The sequence below is a fragment of the Bos mutus genome, chromosome 21 (genome assembly GCF_027580195.1).
Source record: "Bos mutus isolate GX-2022 chromosome 21, NWIPB_WYAK_1.1, whole genome shotgun sequence".
In the NCBI taxonomy this organism is placed as follows: Eukaryota; Metazoa; Chordata; class Mammalia; order Artiodactyla; family Bovidae; genus Bos; species Bos mutus.
Window position 1 is genome coordinate 14322849 of NC_091637.1, and position 21783 is coordinate 14344631.

At 48.2% G+C, this 21783-nt stretch overlaps 1 protein-coding gene across 2 annotated transcripts in view; it reads right to left on the minus strand.

Annotated features, from left to right (window-relative positions):
• The window catches only part of SLCO3A1 (solute carrier organic anion transporter family member 3A1), a 374545-nt gene that overhangs the window by 136097 nt on the left and 216665 nt on the right, over positions 1-21783 (minus strand). The gene's annotated exons all lie outside the window — the stretch shown is intronic.

The window sequence follows — 21783 nt, forward strand, 5'->3', positions numbered from 1 at the left end:
AAGCATCCTAAGTGGACTTAACAGTGGACCACATCTGCCTGTTCTCCTCTTCCATGGGGCTACCCAGTGCAGTAGAGCTACACTCTGAAGGGCGTCCAGCAACGTGCCTTCAAGATCATCTGAAGGCCACCCCCCACCCTGCAGAGGGAACAGGCTGATAACATGGGTTAAGGCATTCATCTCAGCCTTCTGGTTACATTTAACTCATTGAGTCAGAGGAGGAAAACTCAAGGAATGAAACCTGTTTCCTCTTTAACTCTATGGCCAGATTAGAGCTTTAGATCTACTGATGCTAAAGAGTGGAAAGGGCTCTTGAAGTATATCTGCAGGACTTGATTGCAGTTTCCCAGTCTGTGGAATAATACCCCCACCTCCCGGGGACCCAGGGACCCTATATGGATCAGGTGTGTGTGGATCAGGAGGGGTGTGTGTGTGTGTGTGTGTGTATTCCTGCTAGTAGGGGAATCCTGGATGGCTCACGACTAGATGGCTCACTCAAAGATGACTGCATTTAATCAGAAGCGATGAAGCTCAAGTCCAGTTTGACCCCTTCCCATCTGTGTGACTACATACAAGTCACATCCTTTCTCTGGGCCTGAGTTTCCTTAACCATAAATCTTGGAATAATACTATGTATTTTTCAGAGTTAGAATAAAAGTGAGAGATGACAAGTGACATGAGTCTTCAACACTGCCTGGCACACAACAGGTCTTCATTTATGTTACACATGATTATTAACCATTATTAACAGCTGGGATGGAGCTCCAGTTCTGGCATTCTGCTACCAGCTGGGTCAGAGAACCTCTTCATTCTGCAACCCAGGTGCCCCATCTGTCCACTAAAGAAAGGCTAGGAAAGCTCTGAGGACCCATACAGCCTCTGACAACTAGTGGTTTCTATGTAAGATGGCCAAGGAGGTCGTATAGGAAAACTCACACCAAGACACAGCAAATACTTTTGTCAGTCAACATCTGGATACTGCTCATTTGCCTTCTTCCCTGCTCTCTGAAGACCAGAGACAGTCAGACTCAAGAAGGAGATGCAGGCTGGGCTCTGCATGCCCTGAGGAGGGGGAGCCCAAGGGAGACTCATTTCCCTGGGATTCAGGGTCACATGGATGGACTTAGGTATATGTGTGCAGAGGCTTTTATCACGTCCAGAGAGTCAGGTGTATCAGTCCCTGAGAGACCTCAATACTCTTCCCCTCCCCCAAACTTCTTTATTTTTGATTGAAGGAGAATTGCCTCACAACATTGTGTTGGCCTCTGCCGTCCATCAGCATGAGTCAGCAATAGGAATACACATGCCCCTCCCATCCCTCTAGGTTGTCACAGAGCCCCGGGTTGAGATCCCTGAGTCACACAGCAAATTCCCATTGGCTGTCTGTTTTACACATGGTATTGTATATGCTTCCATGCTAATCTCTCCATTTGCCCCACACACTTCTTCCTCCTGCCCTATCCCACCCTGTCCGGTCCATAAACCTGCCTCATCTCTACTGCTGCTCTGCAAATAGGTTCATCAGCACCATCTTTCTAGATTCTATATATATGCATTAATATACGATATTTGTTTTTCTCTTTCTGACTCATTTCACTCTGTATAATAGGCTCTAGGTTCATCCACCTCAATAGAACTGACTCCAGTGTGTTCCTTTTATGGCTGAGTAATCTCCCATTGTATACATGCACCACAGTTTCTTTATCCATTCATCTGATGATGGACACCTAGGTTGCTTCCATCACCTCAATATTTTGATTGAAAATCCACTGTATATTTTCTTCTCTGAGCATTGCACGTGATGTTTGCTGCCTGCCAATTTCTTAGCTTTGAACATTATTTTCAAGAAAAAGCAAGTAGCTCAAAAGCAATGAGAAAACGACTATCATAACCTGTCGCCCAGAGCCAGCGTTTCCTGGGTCCCTTTGCTCAGTGTGATGATGCACTGCTCGGGCTGCAGGAGGAAGGCGACATGGGATCCACCCTTCCTTCGGCCCAAGCCCTCTCACCTGCAGTCCAGGTGAAGGTGGGCCCAGCACCCCGCTTCCAGCGACAGGAAGCTGAGGACTGACTCATGAGCCACAGGGCTTCCTGAGGCTGGCACAGCAGAGGAGCCAGTTGGCCACTCTGGTCTCAGTCCCTGAGACCCACCTCAATACTCAATTGAAAATTCACTGTATATGTTCTTTTCCAAGCGCTACATGCAAGGCTGGTGCCTGCCAACATTCTTATCTCTAAACATGAGCTCTGAGAAAAGACAAGGGCAGCTGCCAGGCGAGCACTGCCTTCTGGAAGGAGACAGACCAGGAGACAGTTGGATATTTGAGCATGTATTTTTCTGGCCAGAGGGGCAAAGGTGGCATGATGTTCATCCACCCATGATCAAAGAACCGACTGGGTGACATGGTAAAGCGGACTGGAAGGCAAATGCATCCAGAGATGAAAATGAGAAGGGGCAAAGCTTGTTCTTTCCCTGAACATCCAGGTGATGGAGCAGACCTGAGGGTCATAATGTCCAGGAACCTACAGACCCAGACACCCTGCTGCCAGCGAGGCTTTCTTAGGCTGACAAGAGGGACACCTTCTCACCAGTGGGGCCAGTGGGGAAGATCTGATGGACCCACCATGTCCCAGCATCAAAGGGAGGGTCGGCTCTGGGTATTAGGGGAGTGATGGCAAACAGTCTGAAAGGAAGCCTATGGGGAATATGACTGGAGAGAAGACCTCCAAGCCTCCAGATAAACAGTCTCGCCACCACCTCACAGGAGGAAAATGGCAAGCTGTGTCTACAGTTGAAATGGGAACTCTGAGATCAACTTAGGGTTGCTAATGACTGACTTGTTTTGAAGGACAGATGCAAAAGCATGGCAGGAACCTCTAAGCAAAGTGTTGGCTCTGCTACAGCGCAGAAGGGGTGAGGTTTAAAAGGGAAAGACCCCAGAAAGGCGTTTCTGGAGTAGGATGAAGCGGCATCTTCGATTTAGAGCAGATGGCTCAGCAAGAAAGTGTACTCAACTATGATTTTGTATGTTTTTTCTTCTGTTGGGGCAAATATTCTTCAACCCCAAAAGGCTGAACAAGTGTGGTTCTGAGGGAACTGGAATCCAGAAATAAAGAAAAACGAAGGAAGAGACTTCTAAACATGCTTTCCAATGACTTCAAGGCTCTTTGCTTGCTCTGCAAACTGAATGTGAACAAAAGCTCAGAAGCACACAGAGACCACGGAGAAAGATGTGTAAAAATATCACCGAGAAAATACCACCAAATTGGCACTAGGCAAGTGTTTGGTTTTTAAAGACTGATAGATTCTGGAAATGACATCAGTAGAATCATAGCGGGGATTTAACCAATGGCTTATGGACCTTTAAGGGGAAAATGGCAATAAATACGGTTGAAAATGGATTCCCTGCAAATAAATTGAATTCAACAAACCTCGTTTCCTATCTTCATGAGGTCGCTAGATTGCATAATCTAGGAGAAAGCCAACAGACAGTGGATCTTATCTGACACTGTCTTTCCTGACAGTATTGATTGAAGATGGTGAAATGCTGGGGCTTCCTTACTGGTTCAGTGGTTGAGACTCCTTGCTTCAACTGCAGGGGGCATGGGTTCGATCCTTGGTCAGAGAACTAAGATCCTGCACGCCATGGGGCATGGCCATAAATAAATTAATAAAATATTTTTTTAAAAGATGGTGAAAGGCTGCTTGGGGAGGACCACATCAGCTCCTGCTGACTGCTGGGTGCAGCAAGCTGGAGGGGCTGCAGGAGGCACCAATCCTTGCCTTGTCTGCATGGTAGATCTGGTTTGTCACATGGAGGGGGAGGGCATGGAGTGGAATCCAGAAATCCAGACCACAGGAGACTGGAAGGCTGCTGGATGAAGTGGAATCAAGATGAGAATGACCAGGAGAAGAAAGTTCTTCACTAGAGGAAAAAATAAATGGCACAGGTACAAAACAGGGAGCTTGGACTTAGGAGGAGCTTCCATGAGAAACAAAACTTTGGGTCTCTTTGGCTTGGCTAAAAGGTCAGTGCAGTGGTACAGGTGGTGATACAGCTTTTAAAAGCATCTTTAAAAGAGGGAGAGCAAGGTGGGCGACATGGTTGAATGGGGTCAACAGGTACTGACTTCTAGTTATAAAATAAACGAGTCCTGGGACGCAACGTCCAGCATGGTGACTATAGGTAACTAGGAAAGTCAAGTGCTAATCACTCAGTCATGTGTGACTCTTTTTGATCCCATAGACTGTAGACAGCCAGGCTCGTCTGTCCATAGAATTCTCCAGGCAAGAATACTAGTGTGGGTAGCCGTTCCCTTCTCCAGGGGATCTCCCCGACCCAGGGATCGAACCTGGGTCTCCTGCACTGCAGGCAGATTGTTTATGGTCTGAGCCCCAGGGAAGCCCTAGTGTTAACTATGCTATACTGAATATTTGCAAATTGCTAAAAGACGAGATCTTAAAAGTTACCAAAACAGAAGTCTGTAACTGTGTGCGGTGATGAGTGTTACATGTCATTTGCACTAACGTGGATGGACCTAGAGACTGTCCTGCTGAGTGAAGTTAAGTCAGACAGAGGAGGAGACGTATTGTTACGACATCCCTAAGAAATCTAAAAAGAGATGATACAAATGGACTTATTTACAAAACAGAAAGACACTCACAGACTTGGAGAAGGAGCTTGCGGCTGCCAGGGGCTAAGGATGGGAGGAAGCAACAGCTCAGGAGTTTGGGGTGGACATGTACACACTGCTGTATTTAAAACTGATAACCGACGAGGACATACTGTGTAGCACAGGGAACTCTGCTCCAAGTTCTGTGGCAGCCTGGGTGGGAGAGGAGTTTGGGGGAAATGGATACACGTATATGTATGGCTTGGGGCTTCCCCCGCGGCTCAGCAGTGAAGAATCCACCTGCAATGCAGGAGACGCAGGAAACACGGGTTCAATCCCTGGGTTGGGAAGATCCTCTGGAGGAAGGAATGGCAACCCACTCCAGAATTCTTGCTGGGAAAAATCACATGGAGAGAGGAGCCTGGCGGGCTCAAACAGCCGGACACAACTGAGTGACTGACCATGCACACATATACGGCTGAGTCCCTCTGCTTAGTACCTGAATCTATCTCAACATTGTTAACTGGCTATATTCCAATATAAAATAAAAACGTTTTCAATTTTAAAAAGTTTCTATTTTAATACAAGATTAGTCTTATAGTTAGTAGTACCAGAAGGTAGAGAACTGCTCAAAAAAAAAAAAAAAAGCCCAAAACCTCACTGGATTAGGGTATGTCAGAAGGACACGGGGGCTGCTGAAAAGAGTACCCAATGGCTAAAGTTAGAACAATTTAAACAAAAAAATAGAGGAGCACTGGATTATAACTGAATGTTTGAAATAAATATTCATGAGTCCTTACTGATATAAATCAATAACTGAATTAACAAGTAGAGGACACAACCTCCCATACATAAGAATTCTAAATCATCCTTAGAGTTGTTCCATCCTCAAGGAGGTGGAGCAGAACTCCTGACCCCTCGACTGTGGGTGGCGTGTGGTGATGTCTTTTGAAAGAGGATGCTGTACAGAGAAGAGGGGAAAAGACTCAGTCTGCAGTGGAGAAATCTGACAAGCTCTCCCCGGCCAGGCGATCAAGGTCGACATCCACAGTAACCAGTCTTGTTGGCAGTGTGTGCTCCTGATAAGGTGCGATGAGAGTGGCACTTGACCCCTGTCTTCCTCCCCAGAACCCATGTCCCCCAACTAATCACAAGGAAAAACAGTAAACAAATCACAAGGGAGAGATGTCCTACAAACTTGACCACCAATCCTGACACTCTCAAGGTCATCAAAAACAAGGAAAGTCTGGAGAGTTGTCAGAACCAAGAAGAGCCCAAGGAGACAGGGTATTTAATGTGATGTGGGGTCCTGTAGAGGATTCTGGGACATAAAAAACTGCTGCTGCTGCTAAGTTGCTTCAGTCGTGTCTGACTCTGTGTGACTCCATAGACAGCAGCCCACCAGACTCCCCCATCCCTGGGATTCTCCAGGCAAGAACACTGGAGTGGGTTGCCATTTCCTTCTCCAATGCATTAAAGTGAAAAGTGAAAGTGAAGTCGCTCAGTCGTGTCTGACTCTTTGCGATCCCATGGACTACAGCCCACCAGGCTCCTCCATCCATGGGATTTTCCAGGCAAGAGTACTGGAGTGGGCTGCCATTGCCTTCTCTGACAGGCAACCTTAACTAAAAACTAAGGACATGTGAACAAAGGGTAGACTTGAGTTCATCATAATGTATCAGTATTGGTTCATTAATTATGACAAATGTAATACAGTAAGTCCCACACATACGAACCTTTAGGTTGTGAAATTTCAAAGACATTTGCAGGTCCAATCATGTAAGTTAGCTCATGTGCCTGGCATACATTATCACATGATAGCTTGCCCCCCGTCTGCTGTTGCTGACGACCCTTCGGCTCTGCTCTCTCCCACCTCCTCTCGCTCCTCCATCAGGAACTCTTCTGACCCGTTCACTCTGTGCCAGCCCCTGAGTGCCAGCTGTTGTGCTGTACTGCTGTACTTTTCAAGGTCCTATACTGCAAGATTAAAACATGTTTTGTTTTTTGTTTTTTATATATTATTTGTGTGAGAAATACTATAAGCCGATTACAGTACAGTGCTATATAGCTGATTATGTCATCTGCATACCCAGTTGTTGGTTGGGTTACCTAGTTAGTTGGGTACCTTTGTTGGATATACGAACAAATTGGACTTGCAAACATGTTCTCAGAATAGAACCTGTTGTTATGTCGGGGACTTACTGTACACTATTATAAGACATAAATAAAAAGGGAAAGTGGGTGTGGGATACGTGGGAACTTTCTGTACTGTTTTCCTAACTTTCCTGCAAATGTAAATCTACTGTAAAATAAAAAGTGTACCAGAACAAAATGGGGCTTCGAGAGCCCACCTGTGGAAGCACAGCCCTGAATTTCTTCCCAGGAGCCACGGTCCTGCTTGTTAGACTTTTGAGTGACATCTCTCTCCCCCATCAAACTGGAACCCCAGGGGTACAAGATTTTTGTTCATCACCACATCCCAGCTCAGCACGTGACACAGCGCCTGGCACAGAGCACGTGCTTCAGGGATACTTGTCGAGAAGATATGACTAGGGGATGTGTTAGACTATCTGGACGGCTGTTGGGAGAAGGACTGAGTCCAGTTGATTGTGCACACAACTCTAGAGCAGCACTGACCAATAAAAGAATATGAGCCACATGCATGATTTAACTTCTTCTAGTTGCCCCATTAGAAAAGGAAAAGCAAAATAGGTGAAGTTTATTTTAATATTATATTTAATATTATTGTTGCAACATGTGAAAGATAAAAATTAAAATAAAATGGATTAACATAAACACAAATGCATCTGATATCTATATACACTTACTCAGGAGATTTTATATTCTTTTTTTCCCAGTAAGTTTTTGTTACCCAGCTTGTTTTACATGGACAGCATGCCTCAGTTTGGACTTGTCATACTTCCAAGTGCCCAAAGGCCACATGCATTGTGGATTCCGTACTGAAGACATGGCTCTAGATGAATGCTCTGAAAGCAAAACTTGGGACGTTCAAGGAGCCAGGCTCCATGTAAGGGAGTGCACTGAGCACTGGATCTTGAGTGAGGCTGGAATAGCGGACCCGGGAAAAGGGCCGTCTCACCCAACACGCGCCCCAGTGGCCACTGCAGCACTGTCTACGGCAGCCAGGACACGGGGGCAGCCTAGACGCCCATCAGCAGAGGAGTGGGCGAAGAAGATGCGGCCCGTATACACAGTGGAGCACCACTCAGCCATAGCAATGAGCGAGCTGTGCCATTTGCAGAGATGCGGGTGGACCCAGAGACTATCATACAGAGTGAAGTTCATAAAGAGAAAACCACATACTGTATATTAATGCACATACGTGGACTCTAGGAATATGGGGACAGATGGACCTATTTGCAAAGCAGAAACAGAGGCCCAGAAGACCAAACAAGTGTATGGACATCAAGGGGAGAAGGGGAGATGGGATGAACTGGGAGATCAGGATTGACGCACGCACGCACGCACGCACACACACACACACACACACACATACACACACACTATGTATAAAACAGGTAACCAATGAGGACCTACTGGATGGCTCAGGGAACTCTACCCATTGCTCTGTGGTGGCCTAAATGGGAAGGAAATGCACACAAGAGGGGATATATGTGTACGTATGGCTGATTCGCTTGACTGAACAGCACAAACTAATACCACATTGTAAAGCAACTGTGCTGTGCTTAGTCGCTCAGTCATGTCCAACTCTTTGCAACCCCATGGACTCAGTCTGCCGGGCTCCTCTGTCCGTGGGGATTCCAGGCAAGAATACTGGAATGGGTTGCCATGCCCTCCTCCAAGGGAACTTCCCAACCCAGGGATCGAACCCAGGTTTCCCACATTGCAGGAGGATTCTTTACCATCTGAGCCAGCAGGAAAGCAACTATACACCAATAAAAACTTTTGTTAAAAAGCTATCCCACCTATGTAGGAGGAGTCCAAGCAGAGGCCAGCGACCCTGGCTGGTGACCCCTGAGCAGGAGCTCTTTTACTGGCTTAGAGTTTAGACTGGCTAAACCACTGAAGTTCCATCCAGTTTTAACACTTCTCTGAGTCTAGGATTGATGTTTGAGGAGGCTACTGCCATGATACTTATTATAACATTATGTGATGTCTTATAGAAGGCAACCTGCCACAGCACACGTGATCTCGCCTGATTCTTTTCTAGCTCATCCACATGGGTATTTCTTTTTAAAGATAAGGAAACAGAGGTTCAGAGAGGTTAAGAGGCTGCCTCACAGTCACACAGGTTTGATTCCCTCCCAAGCTGGAGGAGGGGAACAAAGCACACCCAGCTGGCTGTAAGTGCTATGTCCGAGAAAACTTCTCTCAAAGACCCTCGGCCAATCATACAAGTTGTGAACTCACTCAGCAACTTGGGGCAGGAAGGGGGTGAGGATATGCTGGTGGTCCCGGTCAGGGACAGTGTGGGGACACTTTGACATGGGGCCACTGCCTTTGCTCTGACTTCAGGGTCCTGGGATACAGGGACCAAGACAGAAGAGACCAGCTTGACTCACAGCAGCCGTATCATTTGCTCTTTAAAGTCACACCCCCGTGAGGTCATCAGCGACTGCTCCCTGGAACATCTGCCCAAAATAGCAGTGACATCTGGACGTTACAACAAGGACTCATCACTGTGGAATTACCGAGAGCATGTGACCCTCGTCACGCGGCACTTTGTCTCTGTTTGGCTCGAGCCAGCAGGGGAGGGAGAAAGCCTTCGGTGGAAAATGTGTGTGTCTTCCTGGCACAGTCAGTTGGCTGGTTTCACGGCGGCTCCCCCTGCCTGGCTGGTCTCTCAAAGATCGGCATGGCTCCGCTCGCCCCACAAGAGAATGCCAAAGTGGTTGCTCGGGTCCAGACGTGTTCAGAAAACAAGGTCTCACCAGCCCAGAGCTTTTTCCTCGAGTCTCACTTTAAGCTGAAGCTCCTGATCTCAGTGCACTCCCCCTCCCTTGCCAAGCTTGCCTCCCAGGGACTCCTGCCTATTAAAAAAAACAGCTTCACTTTCTAACTTTGACTATTTGGTTCCATCAAGCAAATGTAAGAGGTCTATGCAACAGCATTCACTATGTATTGCTGACACCCTCCACTGCCCGCCCGTAAGATGAGGTTCAAATGTTCTGGCATGAGTTTTCTGCCCCCATCAACACCCATGCCGCCTTCAGGTGCAGCTGGGCTACTGATACACTGCCCAAAAGCTGTGCCCTGAGGCTGACACACTCACTGGCCTCTGGGCCTTTGCTTCTGCCATTCCCTCTCCTGAAATCCCTTCCATCCATTTCTTGCCCTGGCAAGTCACCCCACTGCTTTACATTCCAGCTCAAATGTCATCTCCCCGCTGTCCCTGAGAGTGACGCGCTTCTTACTAAGTTCTGACTGCTTGCATCTCTATTATAACAAAATAAATGAATATTTATAGTTAGTTTATAATATGGATTCTGGATATTAATAATTCTAGAAACTACAAAGAAAAAAACAGGAGAATGTGACAGAGGGCCACGGGGTGGGAGGCAAGGGGGAGGGGTAGTTGGAGAGGTCTGCTCCGAGGAGAAGGGTTTGAGATGGGCCCTGGGAGATGAGAAGGAGGCAGTTTCCGGGGCCGAGAGTCCCACGTGGAGAGAAGAGGGAGTGCGAAAGCCTGAGGTGGCCACAAACTTGAAGGATCTTAGAAACATCATGATGAGCAGGGGCAGAGTGGAAGGACACAGGTCAGGGGAGAAGTCGAATTCTCTTTCATGGTTCAAGATAAACAGCCTGTGTTTACCCTAAGGGGGGCGGGAAACCATTGGCCCATTTTGGCAGGCATGAGGACGATTCTGGCTGCTGAGTGATGGGTTAGGGGGTGGATGCGGGAGATGGTGGTGGTACATTGGACCAACCCGGCAGACAGGCAATGAGAGAGGTGATGGGCTGAGATGCAATCCAGGGACACAGCTGAGAGCATTCACTGGTGGATGAGATGCAGGGAGTGGAGGCAAGCAGCACTTCCCCACCATACCCGGGTGAGCTTCTGGGTGGCAGGAGCCCGTTTTGCGACTCTGGACAGCACACCACGCCTCCGAGGGTGATGGCTCTGTGTAACCACAGTGTCCACAGCAGAACCCTTGGCCCGTGCACCCTCCGTGTTCGCTTCTGTCTCCACTGGAGCTCACAGCACTGTCGTCTTCGCTTTCAAATCAGGCATCCCTCTGTGGCCCCTGAGGTCAGGGGCCAGGCTTGGGGGGTGGCCCACAATGGTTGCACTATCACATGTGCAGAATGCTTACTGGAGGCTGACAATACTAGGAAGTGAGGAGACTTCCCTGGGGGTCCAGTGGCTAAGACTCTGCTCTCCTGGTGCAGAGGGCCCAGGTTCAATCCCTGGTCAGGGAACTAGTTCCCACATGCCTCAACAAAGAGCTCACATGCTGTCACTAAAGATGATGCATGTCCAATTAAAGATTCCGCACAACACAACTTAAAAAAAAACAAACCAACATGCTACAGCTAAGACCAGGGACAGCCAAATAAATAAAGATCAAAAAAAAAAAAAAAATACCGAGAGTGACAGGGCAACATCTCACAAGCAGAAGGAGCTTATTTGCATGCGGCAGTCACAAAGTGTGTTGGTTAGAGATCAGTCACACTGACTGTAACACAGCCTATCACGGGACAAGGAGAGGAGAGAGCCCCTGGAAACAGCCTCAGTGGCACCAAGGTGTTCTGGGCCTTGGGGGGCCTGCTGGGCTGCTTCTGAGCTCTAGGGAATTCTACGCAGATCTGCTGCTCCTTCTGTTCTTAATCCTCCTGTGATCACAAGGCTCCACAAGCAAACCGTGCTCTTGCCCAGAGATGCCAATGTCACTGTACATCACCACGCTGCCACCCAGGCTCCTCCCCTCCTCACTGTGCCGAAATTGCTCTGTGACTATTTCCCCCTGGATGTCTTCCTGAATGGCCCCGAATGTCAGTAATCTCTTGGAAATTGGCTACTGTGGCTGTTAATGTCTGGGATGTTCGACCCCTAACAGCCTTCGGATTTGTCGTGGGCTATTAACCAGCTAACTCTTCATTAAGTGTTGGTAAAGATCAATTTCTTAGGGGGGGAGGTGATTCAGCTTCACTTGTTTGCTAAAGACAGATGTGTCTGCTCTCATCGTCCCCTGCGGCTTCACTTCATAGGAGATGGTAGCTTAGGTCCTGGAGGGTAAAATCCTTGCCTTCCAGGTGCTGGGCAGATTGGACTCTGTTGCCATGGTGACGGTTGGAGCAAGGGGCAGTGACAAGAGCTCAGGGTGTCACTGAGGCCAATCACTTCCTCCCCTTACCTACCCCACCCCTAACACACTCAGCTGATTGGGCCAGGAGCAAACCACTCAGCCTGGCTGAGCCAATCACATTGTTTCTCCTGGGAATCTGGATTTCCAGCAGGGACTAAGGCACAGTAAGGTTGGAGACTTGGCATCTATGCAGAAACCAGGAAGGGAAGTCACCATGTGGAAAGACGAAGGCATAAGCTACGTCATGGAGCACTGAGAGTGCAAACTTAGCTCTCAACCTTCCATTCTACTTCTGAGAGACCCAAACTTCACTTCCTGTCTTGAGCTTCCTGTGAAATATCCCATTGTATCCTTAAAATAAACCCTGCCAGGGAGTTTTCTTTTCCTTGCAACCATACATTCTAAGATAATGGGCTCTGATGTCAGAGCAACTTGGATCCAAGGTGTGGTTCTAATACTGTATGTCATCTTATCTATTCACATTTAATTCCTCAAGGCCTCAGTTTCCACATCTGCAAAGTGGGGCTAACGTCCCACACCTCATGAGATTATTGTGGGGATTAAATCAGTCAATGTAGGTGAAACCACCAGCTTCCCTTTGTTGTTCAGTCACTAAGTTGTGTCCAACTCTGCAACCCCATGGACTGCAGCATGCCAGGCTCCCCTGTCCTCCACTATCTCTAGGCGTTTGCTCAAATTCATGTCCATTGAGTCGATGACACTAACTAACCATCTCATCCTCTGTTGCCCTCTTCTCCTGCCCTCAATCTTTCCCAGCATCAGGGTCTTTTCCAATGAGTTGGCTTTTCGCATCAGGTGGCCAAAGTGTTGGAGCTTCAGCTTCAGCATCAATCCTTCCAATGAATATTCAGGGTTGACTTCCTTTAGGATTGACTGGTTGGATCTCCTTGCTGTCCAAGGGACTCTCAAGAGTCTTCTCCAGCACCACAATTCAAAAGCATCAATTCTTTGGTGCTCAGCTTCCCAATAATATCTGTTGACTGGCTCTCAGTTTGGGTGGAAGCAGTTAAACACAGTGATGTTTGAAGACTCTTGTGATGATTACATCTCCCAGGTGGCTACTTAAATCTAGAGGCCAGGGATGCCGCTAACATCCTGCAATGCACAGGACAGCCCCACAGCAAAGGATTATGCAGCCCCAAATGTCATTGGTGCCAGAGTGGAGAAGCTCTGTTGCTAAGTCTGGATTGTTGTTGTGAACGAGGGCCAGGGACCCATGGCCACATTTCACACTAGTCACAGCACATTTAGGGCTTCCCTGGTGGCTCAGAGGGTAAAGAATCTGTCTGCATTGTGGAAGAACCAGATACCATCCCTGGGTTGGGAAGAACCCCTGGAAAAGGAACTGGCAACCCACTCCAGTATTCTTGCCTGGAGAATCCCATGGACAGAGGAGCCTGGAGGGCTACAGGGTTGCAAAGAGTCAGACATGACTGAGCAACTAACACACACACATACAGCACTTTCAAAGCTACGCCTTGTGAGACCCTCTGTCTTCCCTACAATACCCACTCTGTCCCTCCGATCCTTCCCACCTCCTCTTCCCCCACCACTCTCCTCCCTTTCTTGAGGGGAAAGAAAGTGCCCTGAGCTGTGCTCTGCTCAGGATTCTCCTTTCTCTGGGAGAAGCCATGGCGACCAGATAATGAGCACCTAGAGGTGAGGACTTCACGCTTACTTGCTCATGTCTTTGGCTTGAAAATGAGGAGAGAAAGTGCTGGGAGGTGGCACATGGAACCCACCAAGAGTGTTTGCGGCCAACAGGGGAGCCAGGCCATCCAGTGGAGGGTGGGGGCAAGGGCACGGCACAAGCCTGGCCTCCACCTCTCATCAGTCTCAGCCCACGGGACCTGAGCATCTCACATGAGTTCAGCTATGTCTGGGGCTGTTCTTTCAAAGACCCTTAGATGCTCCAGCTCTACGTGGAAGATATCATTTTCCTACTGGGTAGATGCACACTTAGGGCCACAGGGAAGTCAGCATCACTGGGGAAGTGGGTGGTGGTTTTATTTTGGGGCCACACCATGTGGCATTTGGGATCTTAGTTCCCCAACCAGGGATCCAACCCGTGCCCCTGCACTGAAGTGTGATGTCTTAACCACTGGACCACCGGGAAGGTCCAAAGTGGGTGTTTTTAGGTACTGGGGTAAAAGGAGAAAAGATAATTGTACTCCAGGTGGTTTTGGCCATGAGTACTTGGGCCACTTCACAAGGATGGACAGAAAAAGGGAAATGAGTGGGAGGGGGGCACCGGGACTGGGGGGCTTCTGGGACTTCCCCAGGAGAAGAGGCAGGGCACAGTCCTGTTTCAGAGTCAAATGGGGTGAGGCAAACTTGACTCTATCACAACTGGCTGCCTGTTCCTGGGGCTGATGGAGGAGCCGGATGGCAGAAGCAGCTCCAGACAACACTGAAACAGTGGGTACTGGGGGGTTAGATACGGGGGTTCTGGGGAGGCTTGCAGCAGTTCAGACAGACCTCAGATTCCACTTAGGGAGAGATCAGGGAAGCAGTTTCTGTAAGAAGAGAGGGTCCGAGGCTGGCAAGCTGGCAGTCAAAGGCTGTCCACAGGTGAATGGCGGGGGTTCCTTAGGGGCACACGTGGGTGGCCGTGGGCCCTGTCATTCAGCCAGCACACAGCTGTCTTGTGGAGCCCACCCCAGCTCTCAAGATCCCAGTCTCTGGGCGTCAAGGTGAGTTCGCCCCCCACCAGCTGCTCAGATGTGGTGTCTGTCACACTGCCAGACTTGGGGAGGATTCAGGCATGCGGTGGGGCTGACAGTGAAGCAGGAGGCCCTGAGGCTGAGCAGAAAGCCGAAAGCACTGTGGGTTTCAAGTGGTGCATGGAGTGAATGACTTGAATCATGTGGGTTTTGCCATCTTAAACAGAAAGGATAACGATGCCTTAGTTAATTGCATGGCCAGCCCTCCAATATCTTTTTAAAGGCCTATGAGTGTGGTTTTTAAAGTGTGGTCCCCAACCAGCTGCAACAACATCCCCCTGGGAGCTTGTCCAAAATGCAAACGATCAGGCCCCACCTTAGCCCTACAGAATCAGAAGGGAAAGGGGCCCTGCCAGCATCAGGCCTCCAGGTGACTGACAGTGTCAGAACCACTTGCCTAAAGGAAAGAAGTGAAGTGAAGTTGCTCAGTCGTGTCCGACTCTTTGCGACCCTATGGACTGAAGCCTACCAGGCTCCTCCGTCCATGGGATTTTCCAGATAAGAGTACTAGAGTAGGTTGCAAACCCCCAGCAAATGGGCAACTGAAAATCAGATTTTAATACTGTGGGAAATGATGGGACTTCTACTTCCCTGGTGATGTGGTGGCTAAGACTCCACGTTCCCCATGCAGGGGGCTTGGGTTTGATCCCTGGTCAGGGAACTAGATCCTGCATGCTCCCACTAAAGACCCTGCATGCCACAAAGACTGCGTATAGCAAAAAAACTAAACCAAACAAACAAAACCTGTTATTTCTAATACTGGAGAGCCAGAAGCCAGGACTTGACCTATAGCAGGAGATGAGCTAAATAAATCAACTGCACATCCATAAGATGGGCTATTATATGGCTTTAAAAAATGCTGTTTAAAGATGAATTAGTGGGATGGGAACATTCTTGACAATTAGGGAAATAAAATTCTAGGCTGGGGTCATACTCTTCTTGTGACTCTGTTCTACCTGGAATCAACACATATGCAGCTGAGGAACTGCAAGGCTCAGCACCGACTCTCCAATGCTAATATGGTTCAGTGGCCATGGTCTATGCTGCATTGGACAAGACAGCTTCTTTCACACATCTCTATAGCTACAGATTCTAATACATGAGCACAGGAAAGCTAAGTCTACATAATAAAGACAATGACTCTTTAAAGATCACTTTTCACGTGTCTATCATAAGACTATTCAATAGAGCTGACACCCTGACACTGCAGATGTCTGCTAAGCCTCTCAGCGTCTGCATTTATAAGATGAGAAAGTCCCTGCTGGCTCTAATTAGGTCGAGGATTAAGCCTAGAGGTGTGCATCAGACATCTAAGAGCATTTTATAATCCGGCTGGGAAATGATGGTAAAATCCATGAGGCCATCCACTGCCTTCATTAAGGCTTAGCGTCTGCCCTCAGATGCACACTGCTATGCATTCTGAACATCACAGCACAGGGCGCAGCAACGGGGGCTGTGTGTGGGATCAAAGGCTGAGCCTGAATCCATTATGGGACCTCATCACCAACTAAGCGGGTGACTTAAGTCAAGTGACCCGAGACCCTGAGGATATCTGCTTTGCAAGGAGGCTGTGAGGCTTGAGGAAGGAAGGAAAAGCAGTCAGCAGAGAGGCTAGCATCCAGTAGTAGCTCAATAAATGCAACTGGCCTCTGTTTTATTAAAAACTGCCACATCATATGACACAGAAACAAATGGCCCGAGTCAGGGGACAAGGATGTTTGTTATTTATAACTGGAGAGCTGGAAGCCAGGACCTGACCTACAGAGGGAGACAGGCTAAATAAATCAAATGCACATCCATATGCTGGGCTATTATATGGCTTTAAAAATTGCGGTTTAAGGATGAATTAGTAGGATGGGAACGTTCTTGAATATAAGAAAGAAAGAGAAAATGTACAAATAGCACAACACCAATGATGCAAAAATAACCTATAGTTTTATATATGCCTGTGCATTTCATCTTGGAAATGACACGCAAATTATAATCTTAATTTCTGGGTGGTAAAATTTTAAGTTTTTTTCTTCTCTCCTATATACTTCTCTGTACTTTAAAACACATTTTACAATGAGTATGTGTTATTCTAAGAACTGATTTTTTTTAATTTTTATTTTTATAAATTGGGGTATAGTTGGTTTACAATGTTGTATTCCTTTCTGCTGTGCAATGAAGCAAATCAGCATCACTAATTATGAGAAAAATGCAGGTCAAAACTACAATGAGGTATCACCTCACACCTATCGGAATGGCCACCATCAAAAAATCTACAAAAAATAAATGCTGGAGAAGGTGTGGAGGAAAGGGACATGGGGTAGGGATGCGGGATGAACTGGAAGAGCTGGTACATTTTGCTTGTTAAGTTTTAGAAACAAGAGGAAGCAGGGTTGGAGGTAACGCTTGGTGAGTGGCTAGGAGGTAGATGGGTGCAGAGAAGGGGTTCCAGCCAGGGAGGAAGGCGGAGCAGAGGGAAGACAGAGCCGGTGTGGGGGTGCATCTGGGCACTTGGGGCCCTGCCTTCTGCAGCTGAAGAGCCCGCTGGGAGCCGGGGAGAAAGATCTCACTGGACAGACCAAGCGGCCGTTTGGGAAGAAGCTGGAGCGTCCGGCAGGCTGTACTGGATGCGACCGGTGACTGAGGAGCCATGGCAGATTCTCAAGTAGGGGGACGACACGATGTAGACATTATCTACAATATAATGTGGACACAGCCCCTGAGTTTGGGACGCCCTGAAGCCCTGGGGGTAGAGAGGGAGAGGAGGAGCCTCTGACGGCCCTGGGATGCAGAGGATGGAGACCTGGGGCTGGGAGGCCTCTGGGACTGAAGATCCAGCAGGACATCCCGTCTGCTCTGGGAAGAAGGGAAGGGCGGGGAGCAGCCAAGGGGCCTCCCCTTTGCTGGCCTGAGAGGCTGAGTACACGCGCAGCCGCGCTGCCGAGAAACCCACCGAGGAGGAGACGAATCTGCAGGTCGGTCCAGAGCCTTCCTGGAGCGGGGCTTATCTGGTCAGGGGAAGGGATGTGCTCTGGGAGAGGTGGGGACAGGGATCCAGGACACATCCTCATCCTTTGGGGGTTGGAGGAGGAAGACTGGTGGGAAGGGAGGATGAGGGCAAGGGAGCAGGGGTCCACGATGCGGGAAGGAAGTGGGCTGCCCCACCCCTGGAGCCCAAGAGAGGAGAGCATGGCCCAGAGGAGGGTGATGGTGGTGATGAGACGGGGCGTCACCTTTGACAGGTGGGGCTGAATCTCACCTGAAGAGGCCAAGAATGTGTACCCTGGGCCGTGGAGCCACTGGGTACGGTGCGGTGCTGGGAAGGGAACAGAGACCCAGGCTGAATCTGAAGGGAGCAGCTGAGTCAAGAGAAAATCTCCCTTTAAAAGAGAGAGTGGATAAACAACAAGGTCCTCCTGGATAGCACAGGGAACTATATATTCAATATCCCGCAATAAACTGTAAGGAAGAGAATATGAGTCTTCTCCAGCACCACAGTTCAAAGCATCAATTCTTTGGCGCTTGGCCTTCTTTACGGTCCAACTCTCACATCCGTACGTGATTACTGGAAAACCATAGCTTTGACTAGACGGACCTCTGTTGGCAAAGTAACGTCTCTGCTTTTTCATAAGCTGTCTAGGTTTGCCATAGCTTTTCTTCCAAGGAGCAAGCATCTTTTAATTTCAGGGCTGCAGTCACCGTCCACAGTGATTTTGGAATCCAAGAAAATAAAGTCTGTTGTTTTTTCTATTTTTCCTCCATCTATTTGCCACAAAGTGATGGGACTTGGGAAGATCCCGTGGACAAGGGCATGGCAACCCACTCCAGTATTCTTGCCTGGAGAATCTCATGGACAGAAGAGCCTGGTAGGCGGGATAGCAAAAACTCGGACACGACTGAAGCGACTTAGCACATACATACAATGGGACTGGATGCCATGATCTTAGTTTTGTTAATGTTGAGTTTTAAGCCAGCTTAAATAAAGCATAATGAAAAGAATATGAAAAAGAATGTTTGTATCTGTATAACTGAATCACTTTGCTGTACAGCAGTAATTAACACAACATTGTAATTCAACCATACTTCAATAAAAAATTTAAATACAAACAAGAGGGGAGGTAGAAGTGATAGAAGCATGTCTGAAGGCAGAAGGCTCTCATCAGGGATGGCAAACACCACTGAGAGACAGAGGAGGAGAGACGGGGAGGGAGGCCAAGAGCTGCCTACGCTGCTCTTCCTACACAGGGAAGCTGCCTACACAGCTTCCCAAGACTGATCCCCAGAACCAGGGTTATAATTCCGACCTCTGCCAGTTCCAGGGAAGGACTGAGCTACTGCATGGAAAATGCCTGGTGCAAGAGACAATGTATAGAGGTGACTGTCAGTACATGAAAATAACCAGAGAAGATGTTCAGGAAGGTGGTAGATCCTAAAGCGAACTGGGAACCAGATGAGATCCTCACATTGGAAAAGACTGCAGATGAAACTCAGTTCTTTCGTGTATACAGTCCATTTACCACCTGGCATACAAATTTGGTGAATTTAGCTTCCCTGGTGGCTCAGACAGTAAAGAATCTGCCAGCCATGTAGGAGACCCAGGTTTGAAACCTGGGTTTGGACAATCCCCTGGAGAAGGGAATGCCAACCCACTCCAGTACACTTGACTGAGAAAATCTCATGGACAGAGGAGCCTGACAGGCTCCAGCCCATGTGGTTGCAAAGAGTTGGACACGACTGAGAGACTAACCCAAAAACGTTCAAATCTGAGCATCACTGAACAAAAAGGTAGCTAAGGATGTGTGTGTGTGTGTGGCACAAGCTCTTCCCTGGGGGTTGGACTGGGTGGTCCAAGGACGGATCTTACTCTACTCCTTGTTCTTTTGATCTTCAAAAACCTTGGGTCTACTCACCACCAAATGAATCAAAAGCTTCTTTCTGAGTTTGGACTCAAAACCAAGTCTTGCCAACACATAATGAACACATTAAGGATACTGAATATTTGTCAGGAGATAGCTGTTTGGCATCTGTTTGCTTTCATGGCCTGCACTGTGGAGATGAAGAATGTCTATAATCCCATGGGTCTGCTCTTCTAGTCCAAGCTCTTCCTCCCACCACTGGTCCTTGAGCTAAGGCCTTGCCAGGTGCAGGAGGCTGGCTCTTTCCAAGGAAAAGAGTCAGGTTGACTGGAATCTATGAAAAGCCAATGCATCCCTTCGGCCAGTGACTAACATCTTAGCCCAAACAACAGGGCCAATGACCCTCAGCTGATCTGGCAGCCACAGCTGTGATGACTGCACAGAGGCAGGTCACAAGAAATCACACAGTTCACCCAGGACTGAAGAGTTCTGCTTAGCCATCCTGTTTCTAGAATCTCTCCCCTATCTTTTAATCACTATGTGGCCACCTGAGTTGTCCTCCTAAAACATGCATCTTAAAACCTGCTGATGACTTCATGTGGCCAAGATGACCTGAGCCCCTCGGGTGGATATGCTCCCCCGCCCCAGCATGACACGAACTTTGCAATTCTCCCTGACCTTGTCCTCTGCTTGCTGGGTTCTCGATGGGCATTGCTCTTTCATCAGCCTACACTTTTGCATCTTGGCACATGCCACCCCCACGGCAAGGGACATCTGTCCTTCTCCCTTGTCTGACTGGTGAACTCCTATTCACCTTCAGAGGCTCAGCTGAAGTTGCACCCTCTCTGGGAGGCCTCCTCTGACCCTCACCTGCAGACCCCCATGGCTCCAGTCCAAGATCAGCAATCTGTGCTCTCACTGGGCACAGGCAACGTGGGGTTCCCTTCTGAGCTCTTTTGAAGCAGGAAGTGCCTCCTGCCTCTCACAGTGCCTACCAGCAGGCTCATGAGTGTTCACCACCAGGCTCATGAGTGTTCCCACCAGGCTCATGAGTGTTCCCAGGCACACGAACAACTCATGACCTTAGAGTCTATCCTTGTGTGAACTGGCCTGACGTCTGCGTGCCCCAGACAGCGTTTTCCAGATACCACAGCAAAACAGTCACATCCCATTCTTTAAGTCATCTTCTACTACTGTCTTCAATATTCAACATCTTGCTTTTGAAATTAAGTTTAGGTTTGCCAGGCAAAATGATCCCAGGATGTTTTGCACAGCTTCTGCCTGGCATGGTTTTGATACCATGCACACATGCATGCTATGGTGCTTCAGTCATGTCTCTTTGTGACCCTATGACTGTAGCCCACCAGGCTTCTCTGTCCATGGGATTCTCCAGGCAAGAATAATGGAGTGGGTTACCATTCCCTCCTCCAGGGGATCTTCCCGACCCAGGGATCAAACCCACAACTCTTATGGGATACAGAGGGTCCTCCTGCAACTGGCAGGAGAGAGGGGCTCAAGGCACAGCTCCAGGGAGCACTAAAGGAACCCCAAGCTCCCTGGGGCTCAGTGGAGAGAGACGCCCACTCCCACCGATCAGTGGGAACTCTGCTCAGCCTGAAGCTGAGCCTCATGGCTATTAAATTAATAAACGTCCCCACTCCCGCCTGCCAACCCTCCAATTAAATGATTAGAATGTGTTCAGCATCACTTAGCTAGGAATCTATGGCCCATAGATTTTCTAAAAGATTAAAATTAAATATCTCAACATCATTCCAATTACTTCTGTGTTTATACGTTTCAAATTCTTCATCTCTTTTAGCACCTAAGACACTGCAGCACCATGGGATGCTAAGGTTCTGACTTTTAACACTCGGCGTGTGTAAAAAGGATTGGGGGGTGCCTCTGGGTGAGTGTGAGATCCCTTCAGATTCTGAAACTCTGATTCTAATCCCATGTATACATATACATTTGGAGAAACCTGTCTCCACCTGCATTTAAAATATATGTGTCAACTGCTACATTTAAAATGGATAACCAACAAGGACCTACTGTCTAGCACAGGGAACTCTGCTCAATGTTATGTGGCAGTCTGGATGAGAGGGGAATTTGGGGGAGAACGGATACATGTATATGTATGGCTGAGTCCCTTCACTGTTCACTGGAAATTATCACAACATTGCTTGTTAATCGGCTATACCCCATTACAAAATCAAAAGTTTTTTTAAAATAAAAAATAAACTGTGGCACAGTTCATCCCGGAAGCAAGGAAATCCGCCACTGCTTTCTCCTTTC